General features: G+C 41.2%; 1 non-coding gene across 1 annotated transcript; it reads left to right on the top strand.

Annotated features, from left to right (window-relative positions):
• The first annotated feature begins 18,154 nt into the window (after nucleotides 1–18,154).
• TRNAI-AAU (transfer RNA isoleucine (anticodon AAU)) lies at nucleotides 18,155–18,228 on the top strand. Its single transcript has one exon. It is a non-coding gene; the product is annotated as a tRNA-Ile (tRNA).
• Nucleotides 18,229–18,472: the final 244 nt, after the last annotated feature.

Below are 18,472 nucleotides of genomic sequence, written 5' to 3'. Positions count from 1 at the left end.
CTGACAATCCCTCTCACCCTGGGGCTGGCCCTGATGCCTCTGGGGGACAGCAGGCCCCCTTGCTTCTTGTGGGGGTGATTAATGTCACCAACTTGGGCTGGCTAGGCCATGGACCCCTGGCTCCTTGGCCTCCTGCCCCAGTGGCTGGGAAACAGTGCCCGTTAAATCCTCCTCTTCCCAGTGAGTATGAGTTTATTCATGTGCCTTGACAAGGATTAGTCATGGTGAAACACTGACCGTCACAAACAAAGCTTAATTTATTCTAATTTTTTATTGCTTTGGCTGTGTGAGGTTTTGACAGGCAGGATGCAGTGCATACTGCTTCTAATTCTTTGAAAAGTTTGATCTTGTTTGTGCCCTAGGTCGCTTGTAAATATTCTTGCTTGAAATACAAGAACTCCCTATTTGCAGCCCTGTTATTCCAGGTAGTCCTAAACACCAAATTCTGGTTTTGCATCTGCAATATATAGCTTTAATGCAAATTACTCAGCAATCCCAATGCGCTCATACTCATTCATTAGTTCCATAAAAACCTTGAGATTTATGTAGTAAGTCTTGATATGCAGAATATTTTACTGTCATTTTAAATGGTATTGTGTCAAGGCCTTTCTGAAATTATATCTGTCTAAAACTTAGTAGCTATTGGCTTTAGAACTGGGTTTAAAATAACTTTGTCAAGGCATATTTGAGTTTTTATTGCTGCATTAAACCACTTTTTATTGTGTCATAAAATGCATAGGCAGTATTTACACTTCCAAATACTTTAAATATGTAGCCAAGCCCTTTAGAAAAGATGAGATATTGGCATCGCTCACTTCAGCGGGGTCTCGCTTTGTGAGAATGCTGCAGCGTGTCGTCTTCTCATTATTGTGTGGATGTGTTGGCTGGAGTATATGTAACACCTTGGTTAATGTATCTTATGTGAGTAGAGAATTTACCTGACAAGCAGCCCTTAATGGAAGGCTTGCCACGTATTCCTGGTGCGGAGAGGCACTGCTGGCCTACTCGCTGGGCTGGGGAATTGGAAATCAGGAGGGCGGGAGTCTATTCCCAGAGCTGTTGATGAGCCATTGTTGCCTGGCCTTGCACATTCTTGAGCAAATCACTTAATTCCTCTGAGTTACTATGGACTTTTTTTGTGAAAGGGGGTAATGAATTACTTGAAATAACTACTTCTTAAAAAGTGTTTGGCTATCTGAATGGATAGATGAAAGATTCTGGCAAGACATCCTATTACTGTGTTTACTACTTTTCTGTATGGTTCAAATGTCCTTTGCATCAAAGAGGATACTTTGACCATTGTTTTTCCATTAAGCATTGCTCATTGAGAATAATCCTGGGTATGTTCCTTAGCAGGGCATAGAAATCCTTTGCATGCTAAGAACGATGCAATTGTTTTGCTTGAGTGCCTGTGAATTGCTTTGGCAGATGTACAACTTCATATTTTAAAAATATTTATTCCACATTGCCCTATTAATGTACCTTAGCACTGTTCTTCAGGGACTTGTTCTAGTACTGATGGGTAATAGTCAAATTTCTGTGCTAGTCTAATCTCTTGCATCAGCTGAGGCAGTTGACAAGTGTACTGTTTCTACAAGAGGCATTTGACCTTTAAAAACTGGCCTTGGATCACTTGGCTGCTTCACATCCATCCCAAAATTGCTATGACACTTTAACGGGGACGAGCCTGATGTTCGGGTTTCATTGCGAAGCCAACTTGGAAGTGGGATGCAAAGTGCATACTGTCTGCAACTAAATATTGGACTCTATAAGCTTCTCTCTGGGTTTTGGTGCTCACTTTTCTTGGACCTTGCTGGGTAGGCGGATAACACAAATATAAGTGTACTGATGCTTTTAGCAGAATTGTCGTCTAGATTAATTGTTGGACCCAAGCTTGATCACAAAGTTTTAGCTTTTTGGGTTTGTTTTTGTTGGAAAGCCAAGCTGAGTTTTGAAACATATCAAATAACCATCCCTCCCTCTATCCTTCCAAACTTATCAGAGATCATAAAAGCAGTTCTGTTGGAGTTGAAACCAAGTAATGTTTTGTTTTACTTTTGTATTCTGTTAATTTTTTATGCACACTCCAAGTTATGAAAGAAAACAGTGAAAGTTGCAATAATTTTTCTAGTAAACGAAAATATTTTAATACTGTCAAGGTTCTGTTTTCCCCATATAAAATAAATGCATTCCTTTGAAATGTTTAGGATCTTATCAAAATGATACTTTTATGATAGAACTTTTTCCTTATTGTTTTTGACTATTCTAGGAATAACTGTGGGATTAACATTGCAAGAGTGACTGATTTGAACACAAGCTATCCTGAACAATCATATTTCATTTCAGCAGCTCTCCTTACTTTCCAAAGAGACTAACAAAGTCTGTCATAAGGGAGATTCTTTCCTAAAGAAAAAAGAAACCAACTGCCGAACACATACCTCCTCTGTCAAGTTCCTAACAAAGAAATCAAGGGCCTTTCTAAACTACAATCCTGAATGAGAGTGCCAATTTCAAAGGCTTCCTTTGGAAGTTACTGACAGCAGATTGAAGACATCACATCTGGAAATAAAGCTTAAGAAGCTCAGACCATATGTTTGACAAGTGCTTTTTGTGTAAATGAGCAAAGTAAGTATCCAATTAAAAATGGTGGAGAATTAAAAAAAAAAAACCACCTCAAAACATGAAAACAAGACACACTTCTTGGAAGAGTATGCTAACATCTGCTACGTTGCTATGTCGGAAACAGTCATGTGTAACATCCCCTGGGGTGTCCAACCCTCTGCACAGCTAATCTAGTTCTTGATCAAAGTCCACTTTATTCATGCAAGGGCAGGAGGGTTTTATAGATGAACAGTTTACCTGTATCGAAGATCTGGGGTACATATGGCACAGAACTCTCAAGCATGTTTTCAGTTTTGTAACTCTTGCATGAGTTTAATAATATTTGGGTCCTCTATAGCACACTTTCTGTCATCTGCTGTTAGTGGCTCCTAAAGGAAGAAGCTCTGATGCAGGTGGTACTTGAGTATTGAGGGGTAATTGCCTGCCTAAGGCCTAGAGCTCCATCAGTACAGCGGCACAGCTTGCACCAATGGTATGAATGCTTACTGCTTGCAAGGAAACACTCTACTAGGTTCACAGAAAACAAATCATCGAATTGGGTTTAAGATTAAAATGTGTAATTGTGCGAGTTCCCAATAAGTGCCCGTGCTCAGGGGAGGCAGAGAGATGCGCTGTGTGACCTACATGCCAGTCAAAACAGCTGGAATCCCCAATGCCAAATAAGAGCAACTATCTATTCAGGCAGAAGGCATAAGTAAATAGTAATTCATGGAGATGATTCCATAGATAATTTCTGAATAACAAAATCTATCTGAAAATCATGAGCTCTTCCTGCTCCTTTCTGGCAGGAGGTGGGGAGGAATTCAATGAGTTACATTATTTATGACTTATTCATACAGCTCTGCCTGTGCTTCTAATATATATGCTCTGCATCTTTTATAGATGAAGGACTTCCTTCTGCAGGGCTGTGTATTGAGGAACTTTCAAAGCCGCTAAATTTAATTTAGATATCAGGTGTATATCTGTGACCTCCTCTGTCTCTTCAGTCTCTGTTAAAGTATGCTTGTTTCCTTTTTTTTTTTTATTGCATTGATTGAACTTTTTCACATAATCAGACAAAATCTGAAGTCCTCAAGAATAATAAATCTTGAAGAAAATCTGGTCTTGTTAAAACAACTGATTAGTGGTGTTTCTCCAATATTGCTCTGGCAGTAGTGGGCTCTGCTTCTTTGTTTTTTTGTTTGAGGAATGAATTCATTATAACTGTTACTGCACATCCTAGTGTGTAGCACCGGAGATGCCGTGAAAAAGATGGGATAACTCACAAAAGTGAAGGAGTGGTAGTTGTGGTGTTGGCAATAATCTTTGCCATCCTGCAGTCACTCAAGCAGTCTCTGGTAGTCAGGTGCAAGTTGACTTAGCCAACCACTTTTCCAGTCCCCTATGAAAACTGAGGGGATGCTTTAGTGGATGTATGCAATCCTGGTTTCAATTTATTCCTTGTTGTCCAGCCAGCTTTTTGGTTTGAACTTGTCAGATAAATATTTTTATTTCTACTGCTGGTAATCGTAATACTGATTTAGCAGTTCATTCAGTTGCCTGCTTTGCTTTTGTGCGTCTAGATCTTTCAGCATGTTGCAGTTGCTGACTTCCTTCAGCAGTGACTTCATGGTATTTTTTTTTTTTGCTAAAAAAAACTGTTCAGCTGCTTAAGCTCTGGCTTAGAAGCTCAGATAGGCCTAGAATATTAAAACTGGAATTTTTGGGTCTTTGTTCATTTAGGATGAATGTATTTTTCTGGGGTGTCTCTATCTGGCAGGAAAGGTGCTCAGGTTCCTCCTCTTACTCTGCGTTTCCTTTCCCTGTATTGGGCATGCTTAATGCTAATGACAGGAGCTACCAGCAGTTTTCCTGCTGTTGCTTTTACACTGACACACTGCAGTCACTCTTAGTCCACCCTAGGCGCGCATGCCTCACACCTCTGCAGGTAAGTTCTTAGTCTGGTTGAAGAATCCATAAATTAGATATATTTATCAGCCTGTTGATTTAAAAGCGGATATGCCTCTCCCAATAGATACCTTCCCTTCAGATATCTACTCAGACACTCACTTCTTAATGTGTTGTTTTTCATGTAGGCATATGCTTTTATATTTCCTGAAATCCTGCCATCTTCTTTTTAAAAATTTTCCTTCTCATTATCATCATCCAGAACAATGACAAGTCATGGTAATTGATGCAGTTAATATGACGAAAGTTTTTGGAGCCATATCTAGTTCTATCTTTAAAAACTTTTCAGTTCAAAAACTGAAAAAAACTTTAAAACTTTAAAAACTTTTCAGTTCAGTTCTCTTTCAATCCACTACATGAATGGATTGCCTTAAGGTGTCTGTGTATTTATGATGATCAGTTTTTCTAAGGGAGGATTTGGGGAACGGTGGACACAGAATATTATGGCTGGGATCTACTGGAACTTCAGGTTAGGCATGCTTTATGGGTATCAGTACTTGGGTACTCCATGTGCCTAATACTGCGAGTACAACTTAGGACAGGTCTGAAAGAAGCTTTATTAACTATGATTGTAGTGGGAAAATTCAGATAGTGTCCCTTCCTCTGCCTCCCTGTTCTCTGCCAATGTATATATTCCTTCAGAAAAGAGAAAGATGTGGAAAACTAATCATTTCAATGTTAAGAAACACAGGTATCCATCCCTGGTAGATATGGGCTCCTTAAGTAGCTCACTGTCTGCCACAGTTCTATTAAGGAATCAAGCAATAAGGTGACAATATGGAGAGGTGGCTCCTGGTGGAAGCTGCAGGATTGGTGCACCTGGTATTATCTTATCTCAGCAGTGGAGGGTTGGAAACAATCACAGCTTTTAGCTTTTATGTAGGGTGACCTTCTTAGCCAGATCTCTCAAATCTTAAATATTAATAACTTTACTGTCACATGGGAGACTATCATGAGTTGAAAAAGTTTTATGGAAAAATAAGTCTCAATAAGAGCTATGGCCCTGAGGCCTCAGGAAAAAGTAGGTAAGAACAGAGCAGGATCAGAAGAGAGGAAGAAAGCTGGAGATTGGGGTGTTTTTGGTTTTTTTTTGGTTTTTTTTTGTTTGTTTTTTTTTTTTTACTTCAAAGGTTGCTAACAGGGTGCAGAGAGTGACATGATCATCGGTTACTTTAGACAAAATCTATTTTGTATTGTAACCAGAGAGTCTTTTCAAGATCTTGATCCTGGTGCATTTGAGGGAGACCCACTATGCGTGTGCCTTATTTAATGATTCCCACTTCACATACCATCCTAAACTACTGACTCTGGTTTATAGTTACCACACAGGGAAAATAGCCAGCAATGAACAACCAGAACAATTCTATCCAGGAACAGGTAAGCACCTCTTGCTTTTGGTGTGGTCAGTTTTAAGTGCTGAAAGCTGATGGACAAGCGTGCAACTGATGTACTATGAGACACATCCAACCGACTTCATCTTGTTTCAGTGGGGAAAGCAAGAGTTTAGCTGTATTTCTCTTTTTACAGTGAAATACTAAAACTAGATACTCATTCCCACCTTAGTGCACACTGTGGACTTTCAGAAACTTTGCTATCACACCTTTGTCATTTTATGGTCAGCTCAGTATACTTTAGCCTATTACTATTCAAAAGGCCAAAGTGGTAATGGAAATCCTGATGTTTTGATGCTTGCTTGTGAAGTAGCATGTTTTCCCTGGTTTTAAGCAGCTTTTTTTTTTCCAGAACCAACAACTATATTCCTTCTACATATGATGATGCAAAAAGAGTATTTTTCTGATTAAATCTCTTATCAGCATGTGCGTACATGGACTGAATAAAGACAGGAATTTGCATGTCAAGTTACTGCGGTTGCCCTTTTCATGATGCACATGACTATTTTAAAAACACGAATTCTTTCACAAGTACATCAAAGTTCTCTGCCAGGAAATGGTCACTCTTCTCCCTCTGCAGTTAAATCAAGCCCACTGGCACTTCTATTTTAATTTATTCTTTACAAAATTCTCCACATCTATTACGTTCATATAGATTACTTGCTTCAAGATGCTTGCTTTCCCACTTTAAATCATTTATTTGATTGAATTGTAACTAAAATAGAATAGATTAAAATGCCTGTGATCGATTAATCACTTGATTCCCTGGGAGGAATCGCTTGCACTTCTCACTTCACAGAGCTTGTGGTTTTATCAGCTTCTCCTGTTAGTAGATCTCAGTTTCAACTGTTTGATTTTTTTTTGTTTCCTTCTTTTCTTTGTACCCTTTTCCTGTACATTGCTGTGAATGTAAGAACATGTCTTGTCTTTTCTTTGCTCCTTTTTTTAACTCAAATCTTGGTGTGAGAACACTAGCCTCTAAAAGCTGCCACTTGTTAAAAATAATGTGTTTCTAGGAGCCTTCAGGCACTGCTCATTTAGAGTTATGGTTTTTTGGGGTTTTTTGTTCTTGTAAACTTATAAGGTCTTGCCAACTTAAGAATGTGGGGGTGGGTGGGTTGGGTGGTGTTCTTGTTTTATGATGGTCTTTTAAGCAAAATCTGAGTCTCTAAAAGAAAAGTAAACCAGAGAAACTGAGATGGATTCCAGCAGACACAAGCTCAATTTCAAGTTTTGTGGCCATGTACCTCTGGGAACAAGGTGTTTCCACTGTGGGGTTTGAATGGAAATCATGTAGTTGAACTCTCTGCTTCAAAAAAAATCTTTTGATGCTTTCTCAATTATTCTCCCTCTATAGTCGTACGTCTGCTCTTAATATCTGAGTAGCTCCCAGTATTCACTGTCGTGTTCTTAGAGATGGGGATGAGACATGGGGGAGGTTAATTACTTAACCAACGTAATACAGGAAACTGGTGATGGATCCACTGCAATGTAGCCTTATACTCTTATTGTATTATCTTTCACTTTCTCAAGTTTGACTCCAGTTTTTGTTTAATCCTGTTTCATTGGGGGTGGTTACTTCAGCCCCAAAGTCCCTTCCTGTGGATGGAAACTCTGAGATAAACCTAGTGATGTGGGGACAAGCTTTGACTAAATATGAGCACTGCAGTTACCAAAATATGTATGACTGTATCTACTTTAGAGTCTTAGATTGGATGACGATGGCACTTTTGTCAGTATCTCCCAGTTCCCCCTGTGGGAGAACCAATCTGGAAAAAGTGAACCAGACTCCTACAAGATGAAACTAAGCAAAGATGTCAGCAGTGTACCTAGAGCACTTCAAAAGCTAATGACCACTTTTGCAGGACCATGCTAGACCTAGTGTGAAGTAAAGGTCCTGGAACGGTTATGGATGGGACACTGCCCTCTAAACCTGCTGTCTGGCCTGCAGGTCTACCTCTGCTGAGCTGCAGTACTTGCTAATTCCAATGTAAGTCAAGTCTGTCAAACCCTACAGGAGGCCTGCTCTAAAGGCGCTCTCACTCGGATTTACTAATATTTCTGTAATGTTTTTTCAGTGAGCCTGAGTTACGTGTATACGTGTCTGTTCTTTGTAAGCGCAAAGATGAACACCAGATTTTGGTTGATTTTTCTGGGGTCTTCAAGCACTTGCTGCTCACTGGCTGGGCTATGTTGATGGATGCTTTTTTGGTGCATTTTATTTGGATGAATTTAGCTAGAAGACCTTACCATATGGAGGGAGGGTTAGCATGCACTAGCTCTTCATGACACGGTTTGGGTCATCCAAGCTGTGTGGTGTGGTTTAAATGCTGTTCTCCTTCTTTTTCTTCCCATTTCTAGCTGGGTAACAGAAACATTCTGAACAAGTAATGATTGTGACTAGAAAAAGCTGTTTAGAGTTCTACTAAAACTCGTAGGATTTGGGGTTTTCATACACTGCCTGGGATGTCTGGCACAAATGTAAATGTCAATAAGAAATCACTGAGTTGCAGTGAATGAATTATTGTTAATAAGCAGTCTTGGGGTTTTTTTTGTAATAAAACTTAGCTTTACAGATATAATTTTGCTAAAATGTAGGCAATAAGGGGGTAAACACTTTAAAAATAAATTGTAGTGCTATCCCTGCAGGATACTGCTAGGTATTGGGAAGTCTTAAAATCCCTTCCATTACCGTTCCCCTTCAAATAATTTTTAAATATATTAAGAGAGAAATACTTCCAAATAACAGGGCTGCAGAATAAAGAGAGACTAGTTATGTTATTTGCAGGAAAACGGGGTTATTTATCTCTTATCCTTGTCTGATACTGCATGTTACTAACTTCTGTTGGAAGAAGAAACCAGTGGGTGTCCAGCTCAGACACATCTTCTGCTTTAAATTCATTTGGTCTCTCTTTAATTTCACTACTTTATTTTCTCCCTTTTATGCTCTTTACTATCACCAGTGGGAGTGAGCAGGACACCCAGAGGACTATGGAATTCAGAGGAAATATCTATGAAACTCAAGGTGAAGCAGAGCAGCATCAATGTTTTTCTTGATGGCAGTCGAGGAGATGGTAGGATGCACAGAAGTGGCAGCAACAAAGTACCTTGTGTAAAGGGTCCCTTGGGAACTGGTGTCTGGGAATGAGACTTGCATGCAAAGTAGTCTTCTCCGTGCTCTCCTGTCCCAGGGCAAAGATCACGCTAAGCCTTATCCTTGTGACTGGTGTAGTCCAATTTTATAATAATACTGGGGTTAAAATAACATGTATGCACCAAGTTTAAACTTTTGCCAGTGAGAGTTTTTCAAATTTCTTTCACACAAACTGTCTTGGGCTGTTAAGTATTTTAAAACTTTACCCTCTGCCTTGATTATGTTCTTAGTGAATATGTACCCAGAGTGTGCAGCAATTCACATGGACAATTTATGTAAAAATGGTGGCTCTTGATGCATGAAATGAGAGGTTAAGCAGCACACTGATGAAACTGGGTAGCAGGTGGCAGCCTCTGGCTCTTGGGGTGAGTGAGGTTCTCTTTCCAGGGGGATGAAAGCTCTGGGAACAAGAATATGGAAAAACTTGGGTCACTGGCAAGAATATTAATCCTTCTTGGAAAACTACTCTGGGTAAAGGTCAGTGAAAAACTTATTTTGTTTACCAATTAGTTATGAAACCTCTAAAAAAAAAAAAAGTCAAGATGTACTGAGTCTAAATCTACCTGTGCAAGAATATAATGTTTTGTGGGGGAGAATAAGAAGGTCAGAAGTAACAACAACAAAAAAACCCAACCCTGGACTAAGCCACTAGAGAGGCCTTCTTTATTTGGAACTTGATTGATATAATTACGTTTTGTGTCATTCAATGCTTTATTTTTGTGCTGACCTTCTTTGCTGGATCAGGGTCTAGTTAAGAGATTTTTAGCTTATATCCAGCTCTAAGCCAGTGGGCCCAGTGGTAAAGTTGAGGATTATTAGGAAAAGCAGACTACTTGCAGTTCTGTACCTTAAAAATCAAGCTTAAACCAACTCCCAACCTTGAGGGGGGACTGATTTTTTTTTTTCTTAGGCTTTGCATGGGTCTCAATACCATATTTTAAAAATAGTTTGTCACCATATTCAGCAACTGAAGCTGAGCCTGGGGCTGGAAGTAAATGTACCAATGTGCAGGGATCCGTAATGCTGGCTGCTAAGGCTGGAGAGCAGTGCAGCACTTGTTTCTTGGCAAGAAATCATGTAAGTAATCAGCAGGGTCCCAGAAGGTCATCCTCCTTCAAGTGTTGCCTAAAAGGCTTTTTGCTCTTTTCCTTTCCTCTGTTTGAATTGATCCTGTCCAACAGGGTCTGGCTTTGTACATAAATCCTTACTAAGCTTTCAGTCTGCACTCCGGCTGTGTTAAGTTGCCTCATACTTCTCGGTGTACGAAATTGAAAAGATATTCCTGTTTGGATGATGCTGATATTTATTAGAGCCGTGCCATGAAAACAGACTGCTCCAATGCTGTACCAACCACAGCGTCTGTAACAGCTGGTTCAGGCTCCTGTCTTGCCATGCTGTATTGCTCCAGAATGGGAGCTGGAGTGGCTCAGCAGCGCAGAGGACACAGATGAAACTTGTGCCTCTAAATTAGCTGGTCATGGCTGAGAAATCCCACCCTGTTCCCAGTGTCAAGCAACATGAAGAGCTAGCCTCAGAAAAGATGGGAAACTGTGAGCTTGTGCTAGTTAAACCCTTTTCTGTGTATTAAAGAATTCGTAAAAGTAGATGAAGCTCTTTTCCATGTCCAGAAACTGAAGTGTCCATCCCCCCCTCCAAAACTATTCTATTTTGCAAGATCCTTGACCTTGATATTGTGCTATTATGGAAAAGAACATCTAGAGAACCGGTTGAACTTTAAGTTTTCAGTTTCTCAGATCTGTACGATTTGGTATGTAACAAGTTCTGTAACCAGCAAAACTCAGGAATGCTTTTTCCTTCCCTTCCTCTGTCCTGTTAAGAAATCTTGTGTTTGGGTTTGACAGTGTCTAACAGACTCTGACCTTCCTTTACCGAGACATTGGCTAACATGTCTCTCTTCTACCTACTGGTAGACAGTGTGGTTATAAATATGCTTGTCAGGTAAGCAAAAAAAAAATCCTTATATTAAGAGTCTGTAGTATTTGATCTTAGATTAAAAATCTTAACTATTTGATCTTAAATTAATGTATTAAGCTTCCCCTATCAGTTGACTGAAGAACTTTACAGTATGTGAAGGAGTAGGAACTGCCTGTATCCTTAAGGATACCTTTTTAGTTATTGGGATTTTAAGAAAAGTGAAAGCTCTCTGATATCATGTATAGCTTTTGAATGGCTGGATCCAGAGAGCTTTGGGCAACAGGTAGACATGTGAAATTCAGTATATCGCATAATTCTACAACGTGCATTCCCAGGCTTGGGACAATGAAGTGATGTGTATGTGTTTAGGTGAATGCAAAAAATTCTTTTCATACTTCAAGAAGCAATATTTCAAATAACCTGCAACTTAACGCATTGTGTCCGCTGTGGACATGCTGGTTTCTAGCTCTGAAACCAGCCAGAGACAGCTAGGTGCAGCACTGTGTGATCAAAATTGCTTTTGACTTTGGTCAGAGTAGGCTTTCACAGGATAAATGAGCGTTTGACTTAGTAACACTGGACCAAGCCTTCTTTTATTTGGGAATTGACATGGTATGGTAACTTTCATATCCACTCAGATTAGACAGGCACTTTTATTGCAAGGTCACATCATAAAAAGGCATATACAGAGTAAACTATGTGGTGTTCAATTTATCTATGTCAGGAGGACAGAAAAGGGAGCTAACCCTGCTGGAACTTGGTCCAGTTGTGTTTTCACACCCAGGTACCGCTGTTCTGGTAATGAGAACCCTGTGCTCCTGGGGATGATGGGTGTCAGTGTGATTCTTCTCTAACCAGCCCCAAATGCTTTTTTTGAAGAGATATAATGGTTCAATAGACCTGCATCAGGATGTGAACTGTGGAGTGGCAGTGTTTTGCCTTGTTTGAAACCCTGATTTTTCTGAGTGTTTTAGCTGCATAAATGGAAATAGATATTAATGTTATTAATGGTTGCAGAAATTAATTGCAGTTATATGTAAAGATGAAAAGAACCATGTGAGTGCTGAGCGGTGATGATGATGTAGACTTAGTGAAGGAAGCTGAGAATCTAGAAAGAGGATGCTAGGTTAAAAAAAAAAACAAAACAACAACAAAAAAAACCCCAACACAAACCCCAAGGATAAACAGTATATACTGCTACATCTTTCATGGTTAGAGGAAAACATAAAGAAAACTAACAGAAAAAAGTAGAAATATTATGGTACTGCTTTTTAAACACTTTGAAGTCACATGTATACTGCTTCTAGCATTCAGAAACTGAACTTCATAAATGCTAACTGCAATTGTAGGTCTTACGTGGAACTGATTCCAAAACTAATAAGAAACCCACCAAAATATTTGAATATCACCTCTGTCAAGAACCATGTGCAACACTTAAGTAATATAGGTGCATTTTTTTATGCTAGTGTTTCTTATTTGGAAATAGTTGTCTTCAGGGAGAACAGACATAGGAAGTGGACAATACCTCTGTTTTTTGGGTTGCTGCTTTGGGTTTATTGTTTTTTGGTGTGCATCCTTATCTATATGAATGAAAGCTGAAATTCTTCTCCAGGTCTAGAATGGTGTCCTTCTGTTGCACTAACAAATGGCAGCCTGATGGAGTGATAAATAATTTATGGACTTGGGGTATTGATTTTTCTTCCGTGCTTATAGGAAATTATACGCTTGTGGCTTCAAGAAATAATTGGTCCAATTTAATCGCATAAAAATTATAGTCCTCTTTAATTCTTTTCAAATGGAACTTTAATGACCAGCGGGTGTCTTACAGAACAGAGCAGAAGAGAAAGGTGTCTGCATGGACTGAAGAAATAGGAGAGACAGAAACAGTAGGCTTTACAGGTCTAACAGAAATCACCACTATGGCGATGGTTTTGAATGAAAGCTAATGGACATTTGTTTGATCACAAATCGGCATTTCCATGGGGAAATATTCTAAATTCTAATAAAACCATTCCACAGTACAATGCAAATGAAAGGTACGGAGTGCCTGGCATATTAGGAAAAAATGTTCCACTTCTAAAACTTGACTGAACAGAAGGTGGGTTTTGTTGTAATGCAATGTAAATTTATTTTTAGTGTACTGGTCTATGTAAGCTCTGCATCTGGGAGAAGGGGAGGAGAACTGAAGTAGGGGGAAGATGCGATTTCAGTAACTTCACCAAAAATAAGCCTGAATTTCTTTTTAGGGAGGGAAAAACACCCAACTCATCAGGATATTCCATGATGTTTATGACTGTTCTACTACTACTGTTTCTACTTGCAAAAGAGTATAACTCGAATTGGTTGTGAAGCTGATGTAGTCTAATCCATTCTGCCCATCTGTAGCAGGAAGAGAACAAATATGCACTATTTAAAAATGGAAAAGCTGCCAACAATTTCAGCATGAAAAATGAGATGGTATTCATAATAACTTACACTGGTGATCCCTGTAATGCTAACTGTAGGCTTAATGTGGCATGTTAAATGGTAAAGTGATGCCTCGTGTTAGCTTGAGGCTGAGAGTTGCGTAGCATCTCAAAACATTTTCCAGGGGGCGAAAAAAACTAGATCCAGGAACTGTGAGACAGGCAAACAACAATGTCTTTACATAATATTGTCTACCACCAGCCCGGGCACTAACACAATACTGTATCAAGGTTTCAATTCAAAGTGCTGCCTGCCAGGGAGGTTAGATATACGTGAAAAGCTGGGCTACCTTAGGGGCATAGCCTGCTAAGGGGGTATACTGAATGCGGACGTTAAAGTACGTCCAGATCTTCTGAGAAATGTGTGAGACTTTTGGTGTCTTTTGGACAGCTTACTACGTCAGATTTGTGGTAAATCTGGCCTTAAAAAAACATGGTGATAACATGAGGACACCAAGACCAGCTTCCATAGTTGGTGTTTCATTTTACATGGTGGAAGAAGGAAGGTTTTTTCCTCTTCTTCCTGGGACTCTGGACTTGTCCTCACCTGTTGCTCACCTACACAGAGAAACTGTGAACTAAGTTTTATTAATTCTGTTCAAAGCATGATACTGTTGCTACTGGTGTACCAGGAATTTACCCTGGTGGTTATGCTGGATACAATCTCCTGTTTCTAGACCTGACTCGAGTCTGCAGGTTTCTACTTCAAAACACTGATAATCGCTGAACAAGTATGGTCCCCTTCACGGTTTGATTCAAAACTCAGACTAGGTATTATTAAAAATGCTATAAATATAGATTGCATATACGTGCTAGACTTCAACATGCATCTTATGACCACCGAACCTTTACTTTATGATTAGGGTAATAATAATTTTATTAAATATAACATTATGGGTCTTTATTCTGTTTTGATGCACAGGCATATGCAAATAACTTGTATTAGCATTTTTATGAGTGAGATTTCAATGGCAAGCTTATTAATAAATCCCTGGGTAGTGCTCAGGCTGATAACATTAGTTCCCTGTACCCTTTTATTTGGGCAGCTAATGAATTTTTTTCCCTAGTTGTCAATTCTGAATTGATGAGAGATTAGGAACAAACAGGAAATGGCTGTGGAATGCCTAAAGCTATACTTTGTTGTTAAATTGCCAGTTCAGATCCTTTCTGGGCTGGGTAGTGAGCGGTGACCGAAGGATCACTCTGTCAGATGCCTTACTGGCCTATGTAAAATAAGATCTTAATGTGTCCTGTAGCGCAGGCACTCAGGAAGGGGGAGTCGGAGGGAAGCCCATGAGCATGCTCTGTTCTACTTTCTGCCTATATAACTTGTTTCTTCTGGAAGATGGTCTTGGTTTCATATACAGGCAGGGTTCGTGATGGCAGAGCCTGTGGCAGCATGTGATATGTAATACAGGCTGGAGCACAGTGTGTGGGGAAGTGGATATAGTTATATGTTTGGCAACTTATTGCAAGTAAAAAAAGAAAAGAAATTATTTGTTTGGGTACAGAGGTAGGACCATCTGTGTAATCCTGAACAACACTGGGTCTGAGGAAAACATAGCTTTCCTCTGTAAACAACATACTGAGGCGTAGCTGTTGGGGCCACAGTGCAGGTTGTGCTGGGGGATGGCTGAGAGCACCGGGCTGGGGCTGCGTTCAGCACAGGGCACGGCTTGCTGCCGGTGCCAGCAATGTGCCAGGGATGGCAGGAGACCGGGAGAGGTCTGACACTGTGGTGCAGAGTGGGTGGATGCTGGATGACTTGTGGCAGGGAGGAAACAGGCAACTGAAGAGAAGATCTGAGGTGGAACTCAAGCACCTGGACCTTGTTCTTTTTTTCAGTCTCCCTGTCTGTGGCCCTGGTTATTTAAATATAAATGCTTTGGAGTCTTCGAAAATACTCTAGGTAATGGTAAGGTTACGAGAGGAATATTATATCAGATCTTCTAAATGTTCTGTAAAAGTGTGATGTTGTTGAGATGTCAGGCTGGGTCCCTGAATTAGCAAAACCCTTAGAGCTGAGATTCTATTTAATAAAGCACTTGTGAACACAATTCACTAACATCAATGGCACTAAAAAATGCTTGCAAATGCTTTGTATTTACAACCTGTAAATTCCATAATGTTACAGATATCCACTACATAGCCTGGTAACTGTTTCTCATTCTAAGCTTGTTTGTTTCTTTGCTTGAGAGTATGGATCCCACACACTGGAGAGAAACCAGAGTTTACCGTTTAATTAGAGAATTTTGTTTTCTTGGAGACAGCATTGATCTCCTGGACTGTTATGCTATCTGTCACTGTCTAATCACAAAAATTCTGTTGCTTGTACAGCAGAGCCTGAATAAGACTCTCCTAAAAAGATAGGATGCTATTTCTGTGTGTGGAAGAGGGTTTCAGAACAAAAGGGGGGTTGGCATTTGGTATGCGACTGGTTAAACTTTGAGGAAAAAGTCTGCTTAGCCTAGCTAGGAGGCAGTGGAAAGAAATAGCCAAAGAGCATAGAGTTTTTCCATCTTAGTGTTACATAATTGGACTGGATTTGATTACAAAACAATGGCGGACAGCAGTGAATGAAGAGGCAATATAGTGTTGCTTTGAGCTACTTCTGGTGATATTCTGGACAGAAGGGCTGGAAAGATGATGAATCCCCACCCTTTCTCCCTTGCTCTCTGTGGAGTAACTGCCCCCCAAAATAATTAGCTAATTGTTTCTTTCCAAAAACCAGACTGCGAATCTGTGTGCCAGACACACAAATGAAGGTCTGTTATTCCTGTACCTGCCACTTATGCTCTGTCTATCAGTTTGGAGACCACCCAGACCCCATACGCAGGGCCATGCTGTGGCTTGTTTGAGAGCACTCTTCCTTTCTGCCCTTTTACTTTTCAGTTTTGTCTTAAGGTTCCAGATGTGGCCTTGCTGTTGAATGTTTGAGATAGTTTAGCCTAACACAGGGTGACATTTCCTAGAAAATATAGATGGTTATAAAGATCCCAGAACATACACACTTCTTGGCAGTTGGCTGGTTGCTACTTCATGGAAATCAAATGGAAAAGGGGAAGGAAAAATGACAGTTTGGACTCTTCCCCCTTTCCCACCTCTGTGCTGCCACCCCTGCGCCACAGGGACACCTCCCACTAGACCAGGCTGCTCAAAGCCCCATTCAGCCTGGCCTGGAACACTTTCAGGGATGGAGCATATATATTTTGTGTGAGTCTTTGGCAGAGGTTAGCATGTGGACAGCAAAGCTAGTCATCTACTATCTGACTACTGGTAGATATGAACTGCGACCTGGGGCCCCTTATGAATTTTTCTGTTATGAAACTGACTGCTGTCCTTCTGTAGGGGTGATGAGAAAGATATCCAAGGGGGATAAAAGAGGTTCAATTAGACAAGGAGCAGCTGTAGCTGAAGTATCAAGGGATGGTTCTCAGGTATGCTAATGACTCTATATGCTGTAGCAAAAGCCAATGGCAGTTACTGGGAGAAAGGTTCAGAGATGAAAAATGCTCCTTTCTACAGATGGAGAGAGCATGAACTAGTGCTGCTAAGAAAGACGGCAGGACTGGGAGGCAGAGATGTGAGGGTTGGGACAGTTGAAGAGGAATGGAATGTAAATGATTTGGCTCCTAGGGATGAAGGATTTTGTGACAAAGCTGGGTAAAATGAAGTTTGGGGAATTTGGTGGATCTTTGAGGAAAGTGCTGGTAGCAGATGGGCTAACAGCAATAAAGGGGAACTGATGGTGTGACTGAGGCAAAAGGAAGGGGAGGGGGGTAGGGCACTGACCATGAGGATGAGTAAGGACTAGAAAAAAAGAGGGTACTGTCATCCCAGTGATCCTGAGTCAGTCTTGCTCATCCCAAGCTGTGATACAGATATTCCTTGCTCTCTTTGACTGTAATGAGCTCTACTAAGACGACCAAGCATTTGAAAAGCTTGATTTTTATTACAGTTTAAGCCAGGAAAATTAACACTTTAAACCAGAAACCTTTGACTAAGTAATACAAAACAGGATAAAAAGGGATTGTGAATAACTCTCCCTGTGTCACTGAATCCTTCCAAGGAAGGTAAGAGCTTCCAGGCTCAGTTTCATTCAACTCCACTGCTGGGTGAATTTCAGTAGATGCTAGTCAACCCTGCCTGGTCCCTGACTCAGAGGCCAGACCGTGGGTCTGCTCCTAGTCTTGCTCCTGCAGCAATCTGTGCCGAATCTTGCCCAGGCCATGGGATAACACAGGCAGGAAGGGGCCCTGGGAGATGTCTTGCCCAAACTCCCTGGTCAGAGCAGCATCTGCTGTGACGGCAGACCTGGAGGATGCTCAGGGCTGGGCCCAGGTGTTTGGGAAACCTCCAAGGATGAACCCAGCACAGGCTCACCCTACATCCTGCTCCTTTGCCTCCCAGTCCTTGCAGGGGAAAAGTTTTGTGCTTGGACCGGGCTGGAGGCTCTGCTCGTCCCCAGCAGCAGAGAAATCCCCTGTCACGTACGGCCCTGGGTGCATCTGTCAGGAAGCCCAGCCGGCGTCGCGGGGAGCACACCCCCAATAAGCGACACTCACCCCGCAGGGAGCTAGTGGCACAGCTCGCTTCTGTGATCAGTGATGAGCCATTTTCCGGCGGCTGAGTTTCCGTGAGGCCGGTTAGCTCAGTTGGTTAGAGCGTGGTGCTAATAACGCCAAGGTCGCGGGTTCGATCCCCGTACGGGCCACTCATTTTGCTCTCTCCGCTGGAGGCCGCGGGGTGGACAGGAGCCGGTTCTTGGCACGGGGAGGGACGCGGCGGGGGGAGAACGGGAGCTTTTCGGGGCGGGAGGGCCGGGCCCCAGCCAGAAGCTGTGTTGAGGGAGGAGCGGGGAAGGTTCATTTTCTGTTTCTGTTCCCTGGGGCGGAGAAACAGGACCCGGCGGGTGGGTGGCTGAGGGGCAGCCCGGTCAGCGGGGCGGGGAGATGGCG

This window comes from Chroicocephalus ridibundus, chromosome 1 (genome assembly GCF_963924245.1).
Source record: "Chroicocephalus ridibundus chromosome 1, bChrRid1.1, whole genome shotgun sequence".
NCBI classification, from domain to species: Eukaryota; Metazoa; Chordata; class Aves; order Charadriiformes; family Laridae; genus Chroicocephalus; species Chroicocephalus ridibundus.
Note: the sequence above shows the minus strand (reverse complement) of the source record. Positions and strands in the feature narration are given on the sequence as shown.